This window comes from Sciurus vulgaris, assembly GCF_902686455.1.
Source record: "Sciurus vulgaris genome assembly, chromosome: 1".
NCBI classification, from domain to species: Eukaryota; Metazoa; Chordata; class Mammalia; order Rodentia; family Sciuridae; genus Sciurus; species Sciurus vulgaris.
The window spans coordinates 168,568,348-168,589,373 of NC_136461.1; the positions used below are offsets into that span (position 1 = coordinate 168,568,348).

General features: G+C 41.0%; 1 protein-coding gene and 1 pseudogene across 2 annotated transcripts in view; one reads left to right on the forward strand and one right to left on the reverse strand.

The window, feature by feature from the left end:
- The window catches only part of RAD54B (RAD54 homolog B), a 744,820-nt gene that overhangs the window by 146,243 nt on the left and 577,551 nt on the right, over positions 1 to 21,026 (reverse strand). The window lies entirely within an intron of this gene.
- On the forward strand, positions 12,266 to 13,670 carry LOC306662126 (cofilin-2-like; annotated as a pseudogene). The gene has a single exon. The product of its transcript is annotated as a cofilin-2-like (transcript).

Genomic DNA, 21,026 nt, shown 5'->3' on the forward strand with positions numbered 1-21,026 from the left:
AAGCTGTTTGGGTAGCAGCATGGTGTGGGGGCTGGATAGGAGAAAGGCAGGTTTTAGGAAAACTGAGGTTTACCACACTACATTGATAGTTCTGCTTCCTCTGCTGCCTCCCCTGGTGAAACAGGCTTGTCCCAGAGGTCCAAACTGAAAATGGGGGGCGTGATCCCCCTGTGCCTTTCCCCCCTTTAATCCAGTGGGGTCCTAGTCCTCACTGTCTTCTTTCTCTTCTTCCAAGAAATCCAAACAGTCACACTGTTTCAAATTCCTTGGCTCTTGCCGCTGCTCATGTGTTTATGTATTATGTAAGTTGGAAGAGAACAATTATTCTGTTTTGCCTTTTCCCCATCTTCCAGCTATGGTGAGCTAGGTACATAAACCTCTCTCTCTCTCTCACCCTTGCTCTCTCTTGCTCTCTAGCTCTTTCGTTCTCTCGCTCTCATTTTAATACTGGGGACTGAATCCAGGGGTGCTCTACCACTGTGCTACATCTCCAGCCCTTTTTATATTTTTCTTTGAGACAAGGTCTCACTAGATTGCTGAGACTGGCCTTGAACTTGTGCTCTTCCTGCCTGGCATCCAGAGTGGCTGGGATTACAGGTGTGTGCACCACCGTGCCCAGCCAAGTTCTCTTAAGGCCTCCTCCAAACTAGAAGAAATAAATAGAATCCAGTACAGATGGTCTTGACTTTGGGCTTCTACTCAGTGAGTTCAGCCTGATCTAGGGCTCCCAGCTCCCCTCTTCTAACACATTTTATCAGCAACACTGAATTCACTTATGTGCTGGCTGAAGATAGAATCTATGCTTTATACTTGAGTATGTTCTACCACCTGAATCAAGATGAATCAATTTTGGAATATTATTCAGCCATAAAGAAGAATAAAATTATGGCATCTGCAGGTAAATGAATGGAGTTGGAGAATATTAGGCTAAGTAAAATAAGTCAACCCCCAAAAAACCAAAGGCCAAATGTTTTCTCTGATAATTGTGTGATGAAACCTAAGGGGGCGAGGGGGAGGGGTGGTAAGAGTAGAATGGAGGAATTTTGGATTGTGTAGAGGGAAATGAGGCGGGGAGGGGTGGGGGAAGGAAAGATAGTGGAATGAGACAAACATCATTACCCTATGTACTTGTATGATTACAAGAGCGGTGTGAATCTACATCATGTGCAACCATAGAAACAAAAAGTTGTACACCATTTGTGTACAATGGATCAAAACACAGTCTGTTATGTTATGGGGCGCAACTAAAGAACAGACTGATCACCACTGAGAAGTCCAAATTTGAGAGTCTTTATTAAGCTGGTCAGCTAACTGTCTCACACAATGCCCCAAAAAATGGCTATTGGGAGAACAGCCCCGACCACAGGATTGTAGGGGTTCTTATACCAAAAATCACATTAATCATAAGAGTCTGTTGCTACCATTCGAAATTACAAACTAACACCATGAGATCATTGATAGAAGGGGAAGGGGGTCAAAATGACCCTTACCTAGGTACAAACTAAAGAATGGTTACTAACATCCACATAGTCACTGTTCACATAGTACATTATTTATGAGAAATTGGAATCAATAGAGAGCAATTCTTCTTTATATAAGAATTGTCATTCTGTATTGTTAAACATGTCACACTAAGTAACTGATGATGGGTACAGAGGTGGGTGTTCCCATAGGAGAAGGTTATTCCTACATAACATGGAGCCTTAGAGCAAAATGGAGTCTGTTTAGTCATTTCCCTTAGAGTCTGGCCTATAACATTCTCATGGAGCCAGATCTGTCAGCCCATCACATAAAAATTACATAACATTTTTTTTAAATGAATCAATTGACTTTGATCTCATTGATTTGCACTTTCATTTATAATTCTGGAAAAACAACGCAAATATTTCCAGCTCACAGTAGGGGTTGCAGGGAGACTGGTCATATAAGGAAACAGAATCTTTTGTTATGGTAAATAAAATATTGAGGTGATAAGGACAAGAAAGAGAAAATAGAATCTATGTGGAAGGTTAAGAAACAATAAAGCCAAACTACGATGAGAGTTTTGTGTGGAGCCAAGTTAAAAAGCAGGAATCATCCATAGAAAACTCTAATCCCTTCTCCTCAAGTCATAACAGCCAGAAACTAAAATGAGGTCAAGATAATGGTTATTAGAAAAACATTTCTCTGTAAAACTTCGGTTCCCTCCGTTCCCTCCACTTCACTCTGGGAGGCTTAGGAGATGTCTGCTGTGCACCTCAGAATGAGTCCTGTCTCCTAACTTGACCTTCTGGGGCTGGGAGTTCTCCCTATTATCTCATCAAATGCCTACCCAGGCCCATTTCTTCTCCCAGGTCCCCTCTGGTTCAGAAGTAGGCTCAGTTCAGCCCATGTCCCCGCTCAGTTCCTCGGCCCCTTCTGAGCTCTAAGATGAAGCCCAAAAGGAGTGACCCTTTCACTCTCTAAATTCCCATATCTTCCCTGGAAACCCTATGTTGCTGTCCCTTCCACAGAGAAATGGAGTCTTACCCCTCAACTCCTTGCACGTGAGCTTGGCCATGTGATTGCTTTGATCAATGACACATTAACAAATGGGACCCAATTGCATTGGCAGTTGACCTCTTTGGCCACTTGTGGAACCCAGTGGCTGGTCAAAGCCTGAGGCAGCCTGCTGGGAGCTGCAGACCTCTGCTCCACAGATGTGAGTGGTGTCATCCCTGACCACCAGCTTCTGACTGTCCCACACGAGCGAGCCCAGTGAGACCAACAGAAGACCCATCTTGCTAAGCTCAGTGCAAATTGCTGATGCCCAGAATCCTAAACTGCTCAGTGTCTGTGGTTTCAAGTCACTCGATTTTGGGTTGATTTGTTATGTAGCAATAGATAACTGATAGGTTGTTGGAAGGGCAGAAGAGGGAATATGAAATTGACAGAATCAGTGCTTGAAGGGAGTGTGGGATTGATGGAATACGCATCCATAAAATATAAGGTCCTGCCGGTCATGGTGGCACAAGCCTGTAATCCCAGCAGCTCGGGAGACGGAGGCAGGAGGATCACAAGTTCAACTCAGCAAAAGTGAGGTGCTAAGCAACTCCGTGAGACCCTGTCCCTAAATAAAATACAAAATAGGGCTGGGGATGTGGCTCAGTGGTTGAGTGTCCCTGAGTTCAATCTGGGTACCATCCCCCCCCCCCCCCCCCAAAAAAAAGAAAATACAAGGTCCTCTTCCAATACTGAAACGCTCTGATTTGATGAGAAGATTCCAGTGATTACAAGTATAATACATATAATTTAAATTCTTAACTCGGGACCATGTCTTCTCCTCCCCTCTCTTTCACACTATAAATCCCAGTGACACCCCATGTTTGAGCGTAAAGAATCGCTGCCACTTATCACGTGCCCTTGTCTCATCAATCCTGGTCATGCCAGGCGCCGTTGCCATTGTCATGACCTCTCTCTTGAACTGGGTGCTGTTCGTCACCCCTTACTTCTCATGGTTCCTCTCCCAGTCTTGGAGAAGAGCTATATGCACTGAAGAAAGAGTTCAGGCATATGTATGAATTAATTTTTAATAAGAAAGATATTGAAATCACTTGCAAAGTCACACACCATCATAAAAAAAATGCAGTTTCTCTCACACTAAAGGAAATGACCTCTCGGCATCCATCCAGTGCAATACAATTTTCAGTGACTAAGACAGAGGCCTTGACAATAAGAGGCAATAATGGAAATTCAGACAAACCCATAACTCCCACTGCTGAAGGAATGGCAGAGAAAGACCAGAATAATAATGACCCAGTGTGACTTCCCAGTGCTTTTACCTAATGTTGGCAGCAAGTGACAGAAGAGGCTTTCCTAAGGACAACACAATACAATCATAAACTGTTTATGTAATTTCTGAAAGTCGGGGGAAACGGCACTATTCCATTTAGGATCAGATTCCATTTCTCCATGATTTTTGCTTCCTGTTCCCAAGTCAGAGATTTCCCAGGTGAGACAGGACCCTGTCCTGGGTTACACACTTGGTGTCCACCTGAGGTCACATGCTGGGAAATGCAGGAGGGGGCAGAGGCGTCTTGTCCACGTGTCATCGTAGGATCCGGAGTCCTTTTTTGACTCTCCCCTTCCCTGGTGTTGACACAGTTTTCTCTTTGAAGCAGAGGGACGTCAGGAAAAGTGTGGACAGATCCTTATCTCCATTTAGGCCCCACCTCCTCTGCTTGCAAGTCCCCAGAGCACCTCAAAGTCTCTCCTCCTTCAGATACTCAGAGCAGACCCAGCAGGAGAGGCGGCATAGTTTGAAGGTACAACTGCCTTTATTCATTACAGAGTGTCCTCTCTTCTTATCTGGCCTTTTTTTCAGTCTGAAGGACAGAGACAGAAGGAGGAGTCTTGATTTCCCTTATTAATCTGCTCCAGCTGGCCGCCTGTTCCACATCTGAAATCATTTGAGATGTAACAATTAGATGTGTGTATGTGGTTTTTTTTTTTTTTAATGTTAATTCGTGTTCCATAGTTTTATGGGGTAACAGGATGGCAATTCAGCTTAGGAAATGTTTTGACCAACTATCATTCAGATAAATAAAAACAAGGACAAAGAGGATGACTTTGCCAAGCAAGACGAAACAGCCCAGGATGCTAAGAATTTACATGAGTTATGAATTATGCTTGCCAAAGACCATATTGCTTATGTGTTTCATAACAACTGAAAGCCCCCCTCACCCAGTCTCTCCTGGGATTGACTCCCCGAAGCTGACTAATGTGTGAAAGTGGAAGGTGGATACAAAGAACTTCAGACTCAGCTGAAGGGACCTCGGAGTTCATTTTGTTTCAGCAGCTCCCTTGCCTGCCCTGTGTGCTTGGGAGTTGGAGAAACAAAGATAGAGATTATTATGAGTCTGTGTCTCCCCCAAAAGATATATTTAGCCCTTAGTACCCTACATGTTATGGTTTGGGTCTGAAATGTCCCTCAAACGCCATGTGCTACAGGCTTGGTCAGCTTAACCACTGAACAACATCCCCAGCCTTTTTAATATTTTATTTAGAGTCAGGATCTTCCTAAGCTGCTGAGGCTGGCTTTGAATTTGTGATCCTCCGGCCTCAGCCTCCCAAGCTGTTGGGATTACAAGCGTGCACCACCATGCCCAGCTCCAGGAGGTGGTATCTTTGAAAGGTGTATTTTGTGTTACCCCTAACCCCCTCTTCTTTCCTGGCCATCAGGACGTGAGCAGTTTTCCTCTACTGCACACTTCCTGCTATGATGTTTGCCTTACCTCCCACCCAAAGTAAGTGACTATGAACTGAAACCTCAAAAAACATGAGCTGAAATAAACCTTTCCTCCTTTTTATTTCAGGTATTTTGTTACAGTGACAGAAAGCTGACTAACACACCATACCTGCGAATGTGACCTTATTTGGAAATAAGGTCTCTGCAAATGTAAAAAAACTTAAGATGAGGTCATTAGGGTGGGCTTAATCCAATGTGACTGGTGTCCTTAACAGAAACACCGAGACAGACACACATGAAGAAAGAACACCATGTAAAGACAGAAGCAAAGACTGAAGCACTACAGCTACAAGCCAAGGAGCGCCAAGGACTGCTGGCAACCACCAAAAGTCAGCCAGAGGCAAGGAAGGATGCTTCCCTACGGGTGTCAGAGAGAATGTGACCATTTGGCACTTTGGTTTTGGATGTTTGGCCTCCAGAACCGTAAGACAATAAATTCCTGCTTTAAGTCAACCCAGTTTGTGGCATGTTATATGACGGCATCAGGCCATGGTCACAGGGCTGGTGACAGCAGAGAAGACAGGAGACCATGAGGCTACATGTAAGTTGTTCCTATTTTCTTATGTCTTTTGTTTTTGAACCAGATTTTTATAATTGCCTTCAAGTAGACTTTTGTTAGTTTCTTCTACCATTGTGAAAAATGGGAGACCTTTGGGTGTGGGGAGCCATTCTCATCTAGCAGAATCAGTCCCGTCTGGTTCCCCTGAGAGAATGGCTCCCTTAACTCCACCCTATCCTGCCCATCACAGAAGAAGCTCCTCCCGGTCTTGGCCCCCTTTACCTGTGTGTTATAAATAGAAGAGAGTTGGGCTACTCCATGCTGTTAGAGGCCAGAGCTGGTCTGGTCAGACCCATCATACCCCCTCTCATTTAAAAAGGGTATTGGCTCTTGTGTGTTTATTGAGTAGATAAGTTTTTTGGGTAATTGATAAACAGCCAACATCCTCCTCCGGCAGTAGACCCTTTTCTCCTCCACGTGGGTCATGGCAGAGAGCCTCCCCCGACCCCACTTCGGGTAAATTTTAAGAATGATTCCATGAGCACAGGTCCTCCCTTCGTCTTGACCGAGCCAACGTCTGCCACCTGGCTTGTCCCTCGGTCCTCCTCTCCATTCACATCCACTTTCCTCTTGAACCATCTGAACGTTGCATTTCACATCTAAAATATTTCAGCTTCATCTCCTAAGGAAGAAGGCATCCATGTATCCTTTATAACAAACAGATACAAGGAATTTAATACTAATACAAAAGTATTACCTAAAAAAATGACTATCTTCAAATTTTTCAATTGACCCCTGAATCCCCTTCGCAGACATTTTCTTCCTCCATCCCTTTGCCTCAAATTTCCATTCCTTCATTTTTGAAACCAGCATCTAGTCATACAACCATCATATTTGTTTCTTTTATTATCACGTGTTTTTTGTGGGGAGGGGTACCAGTGATTGAACTCAGGGGTACTCAACCACTGAGCCACACCCCCAGCCCTATTTTGTATTTTGAGACAGGGTTTCACTGAGTTGCTTAGCACATTGATTTTGCTGAGGCTGACTTTGAACTTGTGATCCTCCTGCCTCAGCCTCCCAAGCTGCTGGAATTACATGTGTGTGCCACGTGCCTGGCTTTATTATGTATTTATTGTGTTTTACTTTCACAACAATGGCATTTTTGAAGAGTCCAAGCTCTACATTATAATCTGAATTTGTCTGCTCGTATCCTTATAATCAGATTGAAGTTAGACATACTTTGGCAATAAGTTCACCTAGTCTATGCTGTGCATTTCCCATTGCATCTCACCAGGATAAGTGCCAGCCAATCATCATCATTATTGATGATGTTAGACATCAGTTATAGTGACATCTGTCAGATTTTCCCATTGTGAACATACCTTTTTCCTATCATAATTAATGAATAATCTGTGGGTGGTACTTAAGAGAATAGTTGTTCCAAACTGCTTAATACAATATATCCATAGTTAAAAACAAGCTGGGTGAGGGGGCACACACCTATAATCCCAGTGATGTGGGAGGTTGAGGCAGGAGAATTCCAAGTTCAAAGCCAGCCTCAGAAACTTAGTGAGGCCCTAAGAACTTAGCAAGACACTGTCTCCTCACAAAAAAATTAAAAAAAAAAATTTAAAAAGAGGGAACTGGGCATGTGACTTAGTTGTTAAGTGACCCTGGGTCAATCCCTGGTACAAAAAAAAAAAATTCCAGAGTTAAAAAATAGGATGATTTGATACGCATTCTACAGCTGAAATGCTATATCTAACATGCTGTGCTTTATTTAACACTTCTTTTTAAAACAAGGGGTAAAGTTGAGGATAAGGTTAAAACCAACCCTCCTCTCCTTTACAAGCCACCAGCCTACGGAAATCTGAAGGTCGTTTTCATGGCTTTATCAGCATATGCAATATTATCCGGGTTTTTGTCTCATCCAAGCTTGCTAAACGTCATTAAAATTGGCATTGAAACTTAAGAAAGCATAGTGAGAGCCAAGTGTATTAGGGCAAAACCCTAGGTAGGTTAAGCACAAAGCGACATTAGGCAAATCAAAAGTTTGCTTCACAGCACGGCAAAGTGGGAGTACCACAGATAACATAGAGCTTATTCTATTACAGCGGTATTTTCCTTTCTGACTACCACAAAGAACAAGAACTTGAGAAAGCAAGACAAAAATAGATCTCCACAGCCACAACAATCAGTTCTGAAAGGTCAAAAATACTCTTTAATGGAAAGTCAGTGTTTGGTAATCAGTGTAACAAAACTACAAACACACACCAAAGTCTCAGAGAATTTTCTTTTTCTTTATTTCTGAGGTACCAGGAATTGAATCCAGGGGGCTTCGGCCACTGAGTTACATCCCAGTCCCTTTTCGTTTTTGAGGCAGGGTCTCGCAAAGTTGCCAAGGCTAGCCTCAAGCTTGCACTCGTGTTCCTTCTGCCCAGCCTCCTGAGTAGCTGGGAGTGCAGTCCTGTGCCTTCAAACCTGGATAATCTCAGCAACTACTAAACACAGTGCTCAGGGCCAACCCTCAGGGCGTCCCTTACCACAAAGGGCAAGGTCACTGTGGGACTCTGAAGGAATTCATCAGAATAATTTTCTCCACCAGGCAACAAGTTTCATGAGAACAGGGTCTTGCCCTGTTTTATCTCTATCGTCCTGGGCAATGTCTGGCACACGTCAGGAGTCCAGTGATTATTGATTCAATGAATTAATAACTCAAAGCAGTGTTCTTCCAGGTTAGGCCAATTCAACTTTTCCAGACTTTAAAAAAATTTAAATTTGTTCTAGTTAGTTATACATGACAGTAGAATGCATTTTGACATATCATACATAAATGGAGTATAACTTCTCTTTCTTTTGGTTGTACATGTTATAAAATAACACTGGTTGTGTAATCAGATATGTACATAGTATATAATGTCAGACTCATTCTACTTTCTTTCCTCTGCTCATACCCTCTCCCCTCCCTTCACGCCCCTCTGCCTAACCCAAAGTGCCTCAATTTTTCCCTAGCCACTCCCACCATTGTGATTAGCATCCACATATCAAAGAAAACTTTCAGCCTTTGGTTCTTTGGGACTGGCTTATTTCACTTGGTATGATAGTCTCCAGTTCTATCTATTTATCTGCAAATGCCATAATTTCATGGTCCCTTAATGCTGAATAATATTCCATTGTGTATGAATAGCACATTTTCTTTATCCATTCATCTGTTGAAGGGCATCTAGGCTGGTTCCATAGTTTGGCTATTGTGAATTGAGCTACTATAAACATTGATGTGGCTGTGTCACTGTAGTATGATGATTTTAAGTTCCTTGTGTGTAAACTGAGGAGTGGAATAGCTGGGTCAAATGGTGGTTCCATTTCAACTCTTCCGAGGAATCTCCATACTGCTTTCCATAATGGTAGCACCAATTTGCAGTCCCACCAGCAGTGTATGAGTACCTCCCCCCCCGCCCCCCCACATCCTACCCAAAAGACTTTCTAAACAAAAAACAAAAAAATGTAACCTCGGGATTCCTCCACCTCTTTTTAATTTAGTTACAAAATAGCTTCTTGGGAGTGTATGAAAGGAATAAAAGGGTCCTTCTTAGTTTCTCTCTCTACCCAGCAACTCAGCTGGTCATTTCAGGGCAGAGAGCCTTCAACACATTCCTCTGCGTGCCAGATCAGGTTATGATTCCACCCCTGGAGACCACTTTTCTCATTTTTTGCTTTTTGCAAATAAGAAAGTAGGTAAAGACTCACTCATTCATCATCACCGGTGAGTTCACCCACTTCCAAAATTTCCATTGCTGACTTGCTAAAGGTCATGGGGAGATGGAGGTCTGAGGATTATTGAGAGAATGTATAATTTGTATAAATATTTAACATTATTTCTCTACATGACTTGGCTAGAAATAGTATACTAGGTTTTGATTAATTTGCTTATATATATGAGCTAATCAAAATAAATGATCTGCCCTGTAAACATTAGCTTTAGTTTCAAGGAATCTTGAAGAACCAGCAGTCCACACAAATTCACACCTTCCAGACTCAAAGATGGGAGACAGTAAACAACAGAAAAGAGAGGGGACAGGAGAAAGGCACTCCTTTCAAAAGGAAACAATAACAGAAATAAAAAGTATAAGAAGAATAGTAGTTTGTGTTTACTGCATGTGCCCTACAAAGTAAGAACCATTGTCACTATTGTAGACAGCAGGAATCTGAGGCTTACCAAGGCTGGGACCACACAGTTGTAAGAGGAGGAAGAGGTGGGACAAGGATTCAAATGGAGCAATCTGACCTGAGTCCTCCTGCTTGGTCCTCTGCCATGATTGCATCCAAGTGCACAGTAGAGATGAAACCTGTTATTTACAATTGTTATCTGGCAAGTTTTCAAGGAAATCTTCGATCTTTTCTGAAAGTACTTATGCTGGAGAACTCAAGACAGATTAAGTTCCAATAAGGTCACTGCCCCTCAGGTCAGGTAGAGGGATCCCTATAATTTTCTTAAACATCCCTTTGATACTACTCAATCTTTTAATAGTCTTTGTGTAGGACTGCAAATTGGTGTACAACTCTGGAAAGCAGTATGGAGATTCTTCAGAAAACTTGGAATGGAACCACCATTTGAGCCAGTTATCCCACTCCTCAGTTTATACCAAAGGACTTAAAATCAGCATACTACTGTGACGCAGCCACATCAATGTTTATAGCAGCTTAATTTACAATAGCTAAACTATGGAACCAGCCTAGGTGTCCTTCAACAGATGAATAAAGAAAATGTGCTATATATACACAATGGAATACTACTCAGACATAAAAGAAATGAAATTATGGCATTGCCAGTAAATGGATGAAACTGGAGACTATCATGCTAAGTAAAATGAGGCGATTCCAAAAAAACAAAAAACCAAAGGCCAAATGTTTTCTCTGATATGCAGATGCTAACTCACAATGGGGGGCAGGGTTAGCGAAGAATAGAAGTACTTTGGATTAGTCAAAGGGGAATGAAGGGAGGGAAGGAAGGGGGAATGAGAATAGGGAAGAGAAGAATAAATCAGACATTACTTTCCTATGTGCATATATGATTACACGACTGGTGTGATTCTACATCATGTATGACCAGAAGAATGACAAGTTATACTCCGTATGTGTACAATAGGTCAAAATACATTCTAATGTCATGTATAACTAATAAGAACAAATAAAAAATAAATTTAGAGGCATAAAACTGGCAAAAAAAAAGTCTTTGTGGTTCTCTCCTTGAAACCTTCAGAGATGACACATACCTTAAAATTACAAATATAGTTCAATTCCAGAGAGGGATCCACATGCGAATGGATGAGCAGCTTTGCTACTGTAGGTGAGCTGAATGAGGACACTGGACAGAGCCAGCCTTCAGTGTGGCCCAGTTTAAGATTCTATTACTGCCGATTTGCTAAGACCACAGATCCAATAGCTCACTCTTCCTCCCTTCCCCTTGCAAAAACTTGTTCTAAATACAAAGGTTCTTTTTACGTTTTAACCTAACACATAGAAATATGTGGAAGGTTTATATTCATCAAGCCTAACTTTATTTAAACTGTATAAAATTTTATGGGGGAATGTTCTCCCCAAACCAGTTTCCACTCTGGTAACAGTACTTCCCATATACAGTTCACACTCTCCACCACTGTGGGTACAGCCTCTCTCTCTTGCTTCTCACCTTCCCCAACTCTCTCCCAGATGTGTACAAGAAAAACATTCAAAACCAATTGTAAAAAGGAAGTACATATTTTTTCCTTTCTTGCAAATTAATTTCCCCTTAATAGAGATGTGGTTGAGCAGTTGGCAGCCAACAGCAGGAGCTCCTTTCTGCAGGCGTGTGTCTCTTCCAACCCCAGCTCACAAGTAGTCATTCATAACAAGGCTCGTAATCTTTTGAACTTGAAGGACCATAGAATGAATGAATTCACAAAAATGTGGACTGACAAGAGGCTGCCAATTTTCATTTTGCAATTAAGAAAACACTATAATACACATTATTATTGTGACTTCATAAAGTAAAATAATTTCAGGTTAATTTTTAAATCAAAAAGTTAGCTTATAGGATTTAGTCTATTTTTTTAATCACTGCCTCCTTTCCCCCCCTTTCATTCTGCCAAAATCAGTGAAAATTCTATTATCATCTTGGGACCCACATTTGGGGACCACTGTCTAAGTGAAAGTCTTTCCTGACATCTGTCCCCTCCACTACCTTGCAGAAGTAATCCCTTTCTCTTTGTTTCTCAAGCATTTTGTGAATACTACTGTTATTTCACACAGTGTCGTCATTATTCTGGTTAATGTTCATCTAGTAGCTATAACACAAGTTTTTAAAGGCACAGAGATTGAATATTACTTTTCTCTGCGGATCATACAAAGCTTAATGTACTTATCAAATTAATTTGCACATAAGTCAGTCAAATGTAAGGACAAGGTTCTCTCCCTAGATAGAACTGATCACCTTATTTCAAAACTGGCATACCAAGATCCACAGAGCCGGAGCCACTGCCGCAGTCACAGCCGCGGGCACTATGGCATCTGGAGTTACAGTGAATGATGAAGTCATCAAAGTTTTTAATGATATGAAAGTAAGGAAATCTTCTACACAAGAGGAGATCAAAAAAAAGAAAGAAAGCAGTTCTCTTCTGTTTAAGTGATGACAAAAGACAAATAATTGTAGAGGAAGCAAAGCAGATCTTGGTGGGTGACATTGGTGATACTGTAGAGGACCCCTACACATCTTTTGTGAAGTTGCTACCTCTGAATGATTGCCGATATGCTTTGTACGATGCCACATACGAAACAAAAGAGTCTAAGAAAGAAGACCTAGTATTTATATTCTGGGCTCCTGAAAGTGCACCGTTAAAAAGCAAGATGATTTATGCTAGCTCTAAAGATGCCATTAAGAAGAAATTTACAGGTATTAAACACGAGTGGCAAGTAAATGGCTTGGATGATATTAAGGACCGATCAACACTTGGAGAGAAATTGGGAGGCAATGTAGTAGTTTCACTTGAAGGAAAACTGTTATAATGTGACCATCAAGTGCCATCTGGATCTTAAGGGGGTTTCATTTCTCCAGCTCAGTCCATTGGAATAGCATTAGTGTTTTTTGTTTTTTGTTTTTTTCCCTTTCCACTGGGCCCTTCCAACACAGTGAATGAAGGAGATATCATTCATTTAAGCAGGCTGTCAGTGATTGCCATTAGACTCTAATATGGTTACTTTTATGTAGAACCCAAGGAATGCCTTCCTATCTTATTTTAGCCAAAACAACTGGTTATATGCCTCCCTTGCAGCAAGCCCTACAATGAATGTGATTGTCAATGTGAATAGTCTAGAATACTGCAAAGGGTAAGCAGATTGAATGCCTTGAAAGTATTATCCACTGGTCAGATGGTGAACTTTTTTCAGTATTATTTATAGTTGCACTTGATTGTAGTTCTGTGAGGCGCTGGAGCATTCATACACCTCACTTGCCTTGGCAAGCCTTCTTTTGTGACATGGCAGCACGAATATAACACTATGCATTAAAAGCACTTTTTTTTAAATGAGTTTAATCCCCCAAAAGGAATGCCAATTATGTTTCATTAACTTATCAATTTATCCTAGTACCTCAATGTTCATTCCTATTACCTGCATATCTTCTTAAAAGAAATAGCTGTTATTAACATCTTTCCATTGAGTGTACACTACTGAATACATGTAGGTGTTTTATGTTTACCATGTGAGTCTTCCAACACTAAAGATATTTTGAATATCAGTCATGATGGCAATTTCTGTATAAAAGAGCCTTAAATGGAACATTGTTTTGAGATCAAACTCCCCACCCTCACAAAAATGGCCACGTTGCAATAAAAATTGTGGCATGTTAAAAAAAAAAAAACAACAACAAAAAAAAACTGGCATACCACAGCAGGGCCTGGAAGGAAGTCCTAGAGGCATAAAGAAAATTATAACATTCAAAAGCCACAGGCAAACAGCAGTGGCCTGTGAATTTAAATTGAAGTTGTAATAATTAGTAAACACCACGGTGCAAAAAAATTCTCAGCTAAGAAACTGATTTGGGGTTGGGTTTAAACATTGATGTGACATCGATTTATACTTATTTCACATGAAAATACAATAAAAATCATAAAAAGGTCAGGTGACAGCCATGAGCAAATGAGATCCTGTGTTCTTTTATCCAGGTTCTTAACTGGTGAGTCATGATTTGTGGTCTGAAAACCAAACAGAGTCCAGCAGTTTCCTGAAACCAAGAAACATCATTCTCTAATCTATTTCCCTGATGAAAACTGGCTACAGTTCAGCAATGCAGTAAAAAGATGTTCCATAAAAAATATCTTTATGGGTTTTCTCATTACATTGACAATTTCCTCTTAGGAAGTGTGGAATCATCAAAAACTTTTATCCTTTAGACACATACATTTTCCATAAACTTAAATAGTACAAGGAAGTAAAATTATAATCAATTGTTTATTGTACTACACCATTCAAAGAAATGTGAACATCTATAGTATTAGGTTAGCTGTTATTTTAACTCCTTAGAGCTATGCAAAAGTTAAATTGCTTAGTGTTGACTTAAGGTTCAAAAAAATTCAAAAAAAACTTGCCTTGAGTCGTCATTAAATAAAATTGTGAGGTTGCAGGAGGCTGTATGGATGAAATTGCGGTGGCACTGGAAACCGTAAGCAGGATCAGAGGAAGAAAACTAGAATCACAGAACATTACACTTGCTGACATTCATTTCCCTAGTCTTCGAGATGAAACTGAAACATCTCTGGGCGCCAAAACAGCCAGTTTAAATCCAATGCCTTTGTCAAGGCAGCATGGCACAGGTTTAGCTACATTATTTATTCATGGTATTTGGCAGCCTCCAAGAAGGCTCCCAGTGGTCCCTGCAGCTGGAGTTCACACCCTTGTGGAATTTCCACCCACATTTTACCAGGGTTGGTATGTGTGACTAATAGAACACAGAAGTGATTGTGTGCCACTTTCAAGACTGTATGTGCACATGACAGCTTCTGTCTGGGTCTCTCTCTGGGTCACTCACTCATGGCAGCTGGGGAAAGCCAGCTGCCATGTTGTGAGCAAAACTACAGAGGGGCCCAGGTGGCAGGGAGTGCAGATGTCCTGCCAACAGCCACGTGAGTGAGCTGGAAGCATATTCTCCAACCCCAGTCGAGCCTTCGGACGACTGCAGTCTTGGCTGACACCTTGACAGCAACCTCATGCAATCCTGAGGTAGAGCCATTAATTTGCTCCCAAATTCCTAATTCTCAGAAACTGAAATACATTTTTGTTGTTCGAAGTTAATTCGGGAGGTGGGCAATTTGTTATCCAACAGTAGATTGTACCTATTGTGATTTATTTATTTGTTTTTGGTACTAGGGATTGAACCCATAGGTACTTTACCACTGAGTCACATGCCCAGCCCTTTTTATTTTTTATTCTGAGACATGGTCTTGCTAAGTTATCTATGACCCACTGAGTTGCTGAGGCTGGTCTCAAATTTGCAAACCTCCTACCTCAGCCTCCTGAGTCACTGGGATTACAGGTGTGTGCCACTGTTCCCAAGTACCTATTATGATTTTGGTGTTAGATCAATTAACTGAGCCTCTGATCCTTTCTATGTAAAGTCGAGATTAATACCAATAGAAATATATGTATACTTACTCTCCTTTGTTCCAAAGTGAATTTATGGCTACTTTCAAGTTTGTGTAAAATTCCAGACAGTATAAATTAAAAAAGAAGGGAGGACAGGAATACAAGGATGGAGGTATAAAACACAAACAGGAAAAGACATTAAAAACATATTACAAAAAAATATTACACACATTCTTTAACTGGGACATAATTCCAGCTCTGAAAGCTAAAGTAGCCCCTCCTACCTCCTCCTCTACCCTTTCACCACACACACACACACACAACACCACACCACACAAAAAAAAACCACAGGTATTTATTCAGTTCAGAGTCCAAAATTAAAAAAAGAAAATCCAGTTACTTCAGAAACATATTGTTCTTAGTGCAAACATGGGTGGGAAATTTCCTTGGGCGCTACCCTAAAGCAGACACAGCATGGTGTGCATGCTAATGCTTCATACTCAGGGGTAATGTAATGAAAGGTGATGATACATCTGCGCAGTCTCATCTGCAGGCCCCCCAGGGCTGTCATGCAACAGTGTCTACTGCATGTAGCACTGCTGCTCAGGATGAGGCTTTGCCAGTACTACAGCTCATCCTCTAAAACGTGTTGCCCTTCACAGACTAATACTCTTGACTTTCCATGTTCATAGATATTAAAAACAGTCCATTTTCCACCAACTTAATGTAAACAGATTTGGGAATCATGGATATTCTGAATGTTTTTCTATGTTACTCCCATCTAAATGTCCATACTCATGGCCACCCATGAACAGAGGTGGCCTCTATAATACCCTCTTCTTTTCACCTTTTATTTATCTCACCACCATGTCCTGACTTTTTACTCATGCCTCTTTCCAGCTGTTCCCTTGTTTTAGTCAGCTTTTTTGCTGCTGTGACTAGAAGACCTGACAAGAACAATGTTGGGGGAGGAAAAGTTTATTTAGGGGCTCCCAGTTTCAGAGGTCTCAATCCATAGATGGCAGGCTCCATTCCTCAGGGCTCAAGGTGAGGCAGAACATCATGGCAGAAGGAAGCAGCTCACATGATGATCAGATAACAGAGAGAGAGAGAGAGAGAGAGAGAGAGAGAGAGAGAGACTCCACTCTCCAGATACAAAATACATACCCCATAGCCACGCCCCCAATGACCCACTGCTTCTAGGCACACCCCATCAGTTACCACTCAGTTAATCCTATCAGGGATTAATTCACTGATTAGGTTAAGGCTATGATCCGATCATTTCTCCTCCAAAACTTCTTGCATTGTCTCACAGGTGAGCTCTTGGGAGACACCACATCTACACCATAACATCCTTCCTTTACATTCTTGCTGCCATTGCCTAGATCTATATTTTAACTCTTTATTCCCATATTTAGGCAAAGGCCTCCAGCTACTCCCAAAGGAGTCATGATCTATGTCATTGTCAAGCACTTTACTTTCATCACAAATCAATCATGTAATTAGCATCCTGATTACAAAAATGAGGAATCCAATATCCCTGAAATTAAAGACCTTCAAGTATCAAGATTCAGCCATATGCCCCAATTCTAGCATCTGAGCTAGAATTCTCTATTCAGATTTGTTCCTGCTCCTCTCTGGGCCTTTCTGCACTGTAGTTCCCACTCAGAATGCCTCACTACCACCTCCTTTCTGGATCCCAATCCTATTCTCTAATAATAGCTCAGATCCTAGTTCAGAAAATTGAGTCTCAGCATGGGAGAGACTCCAACGGTCCCACTGTCCTACCCTCAACCTTATCCATAAATCCTCCATTCATCCAGTCAACGGCACCTCCTCAGCCAAGCTAAAAATGAGTATGAGAGGTTCAGCACAGAAGGTCATAATTGATAGAGAGGTTGGCAATGAAATGATCACAATGTAAGTACAATGGTCAATAAACGAACAAAGGACTTTGTGAGCACATTCTTTGTCATTTGTTGTCTAGATTCTATGTGAATGGCTATACTAACAGGACACCCATTATCTCAAGGAGTAGCTAATTTCATTTCCTGAAAACATAACCCCATGAAGTTACCATAATGAGCTTAAATCTAACTCCCACACGTTTATTCTATTTTTTTTCAAACTTCACACTTTCCAAAGATAAATCTTCCTTTTTGTATGACTGTCATCAAAGTATTTGAAGACCCTGTCATGAATATCCCTAAATTTCTCATATATTTTTTTTAGACTTTTCACCCTGCTGGCAGCACTCCTTTGGCTACACTGCAGATTTTTTTATTATGGGCACGGTGGCTCATGACCTGTAATCCCAGCTGCTTATGAGGCTGAGGCAGGAGGATCTCAAGTTCAAAGCCAACCTCAGCAATTTAGCAAGACCCTGTCTCGAAATAAAACATTAAAAAGGCTGGGGATGTGGCTTTGTGGTTAAGTGCCCCTGATTCCAATTCCTGGTACAAAAACAAAACAAAAACAAAACAACAACAAAAAAACACAAACAGATTTTTATGTCATTCAGAAATTGGCAGGGATTCACCACGACAAAATGGAAGTAGACTATCACCTTCTTGGTCTTACCTTAATGCAACTTAAATCCACATCTACCTTTTGGGGAGGAAGTGGGAGCCCTCATTACATTGTTAATATCAGAAAATCCAAAATTCTGGAGAATTCCTTTTTTCATATACCCAAGCGATCTCTCACTAAAAGCAAAATTTGAATGTCTCATACTGGGGCTCACTTCCTTGTATTGTTAATAAAAAATGTTCTTTTTTTTTTTTTTTTTTTTTGGATAAGCTCTCTGCTTTTTTTAATATAAGCTCTCTGCCTAAATAGTTTTCTTAAGGGTAAAGGTATTTTCATTATTCTTAATTTCCCTTACAAATGAATGAATGAATGAATGAACATCGAAAGGAGAAAGCACTTGGTATGCAGAATAGTCCCTAAAAAAGATGCCTACATCATCCCAGGACCTGTGAATATCTGTGTTACATGATAATGGAGGAATTAAGGATGCACATAATTAAGAATGCTAACCAGCTGATTTTACAAGAGATTATACTGGGTTATCACAGTGAGCCCTAAGTAATCACAAGGGTTTGCTAAAAAGGCAGGCAGAAGAAGTCAGAGTCCAGGGTGATGTAAAGACTCTACCAGCTGTAGAATAGAGAAAGGATCCAGGAGAGAAGGAGTGATGGCAAAAGCTACAGGGGGTGGGGGCTGGGGGGGGAGGGAGAGTCTCCCTAGCACCTCGGACACGTCCCTTCAGCCCAGAGACCCAGGTCAGACTTCTGACCTGCAGAACTGAAAGCTAATGTGTGTGTTGTCTCAAGCCTAATTTGTAGTAATTTGTTACAGCAGCAATAGGGAACTAACTAAAGAACTAATAACATTTAGTGTTATTTGCCAATCATCACTTGGCATTTCCACTTACATTATCCCTAATCCTTACAAGGATGAGGAGAAGATAGGATCTGAACTCAGGCCTCTGTGATGCCAACTCCTACTCATTTCACAAAACCATGATGCCTTATAAGAAGGGATAAAATCACAATTCAAATATTGTACCTGAGTAACTCTCCAAATAATTCCAATTAGTCTCAGAACCCATTATTTCTAGAAGAAAACTGGACACATAATAGTTATTATTAACTTTCCTCTTTAATGCATTGTCTTCCTTTTCTCTCCTTGAACTTTTCTCTCCAGTTCATGCTGCTTAAAAATAAAAGTACTCCTTCTGAGGCAGGAGGATCAGAAGTTAGGGGCCAGCCTGGGCAATTAGCAAAACTCGGTGTCAAAATAAAATAAAAAGAGCTAGGATATAGCTCAGTGGTACAGTGCTTGCATAGCAAGTGTGAGGCCCTAGGTTTAATTCCCAGTGCCACAAAATTAATGATTTAAATTAAATGAACACTAACATTGCTTTTGGTAGATCAAATTATTATGAAATCAACTATAATTTTATCAGTAGGATGCTTTTATGGTTTAGATGTGTGGTATCTCCCAAAAGTTCACCTATGAGACAATGCAAGGTTTGGAGGAGATTTGATTGTAGTATATCCTTAACCTGATCAGTGAATTAAACCCTGATGGGATTAACTGGGTGGTAACTGGAAGCAGGTGGGGTGTGGCTGGAGGAAGTGGTTCACTGTGAGTGTGGCTTTGGGGTATATATTTGTATCTGGTGAGTGGAGTTTCTTTCTCTGTTTCCTGAGCTGCTTCCCTTTGCCACACACTTCCGCCATGATGTTCAGAGCCCCGAGGAAAGGTGCTGGACTTCTATGGACTGAGATCTCTGAAATTGTGAGCTCTCAAATAAACTTTTCCTCACCTAAAATTGTTCTGGTCAGATCTTTTAGTCACAGCAGCAAAAAAGATGACAAAAACAGAGCAGATGGAATACATTAGGCATTCATCTACAAATATTTATAACATCTAGTACACAAGAAAAATGAACTTTTACAAGTCACAACTGGCCTGGAAAAACCATAACCACACCCGACGCTCTGACAAAAGTGGTCGGGGATACACTTAGCTATGTACTACAAAATGTATTGCTGGTTACAGACACAATAAGCATTGTGGAAATCCTGCAATTTATGGAGATAGTTTGCTTCAAACCATAAGGAAAATGTGAAATTGTCTATAGTTCTCACAAAGCTATAATTAACTGAATCCTAATTCTGGACATAAGCCCTTTTAAAAGAAAACCTAATAGAACAAAATAAAAGTTGACATATTCATTCATTCACGGCATGTTCTAAAAACATTCAGCTGTTAGAGTATGCCACTTTTTCTTCATTTAAAATGAGTTCATTTACTCATTATTGAGCACCAATTGTGTGTAGTGGTCACATGCACTTTACTTCCCTGCAGTAAAGGTTCTAGGGTCTTAAGATGGCTCCACCACTTCCTACTTATATGATCCTGGGGCAAATTACCCTCATTAAGACTCAGTTTCCCCTCCTGTGAAATTCATAGGATTAAACCCTACCTTTTACTGAGACAACACACTTAGAACAGGGAGTGCTATAAAGGAAGCATCCACAACTGGATGGTTCTCACTACATGCTAGCCTATGGGTTTATATTGGTGAATAAGAGAGACATGGCCCAAGTAGCTTATGCTTTAGTAGTTAAAAAAGAAAGATAGTCTTTAAGAAGTTTGCAAATCATAGTTTTTTTGTTGTTGTTGTTGTTTGTTTTGTTTTTTTTTGGCGGTGTGTGGGGTGGTACCAGGGATTTGAACTCAGGGGCACTCAACCACTGAGCCATATCCCCAGCCATCAGGGTCCACTGAGTTGCTTAGCATCTCACTCTTGCTGAGGCTGGCTTTGAACTTGTGATCCTCCTGCCTCAGCCTCCCCAGCCGCTGGGATTACAGGCATGCCCACCACGATGCCCAGCACAGTTACTATTTTGAAGTCATCACTTAGGGACTCTGATGACGTCTGCAGACTGGCAGGTTGCTTCACAGGCATCCATGACCTAGCACTATTGTAAATACATACCCATATTTCAGTTCCCTTAAAGCCCTTCCTTCACCTTAAACCCTCTGTATTCTGGGAATCCATCTACAAAATTATACTGAATGAAAAATCTTGCCAGATTGTCTAATGACCAGACAATAACACCAATTTCC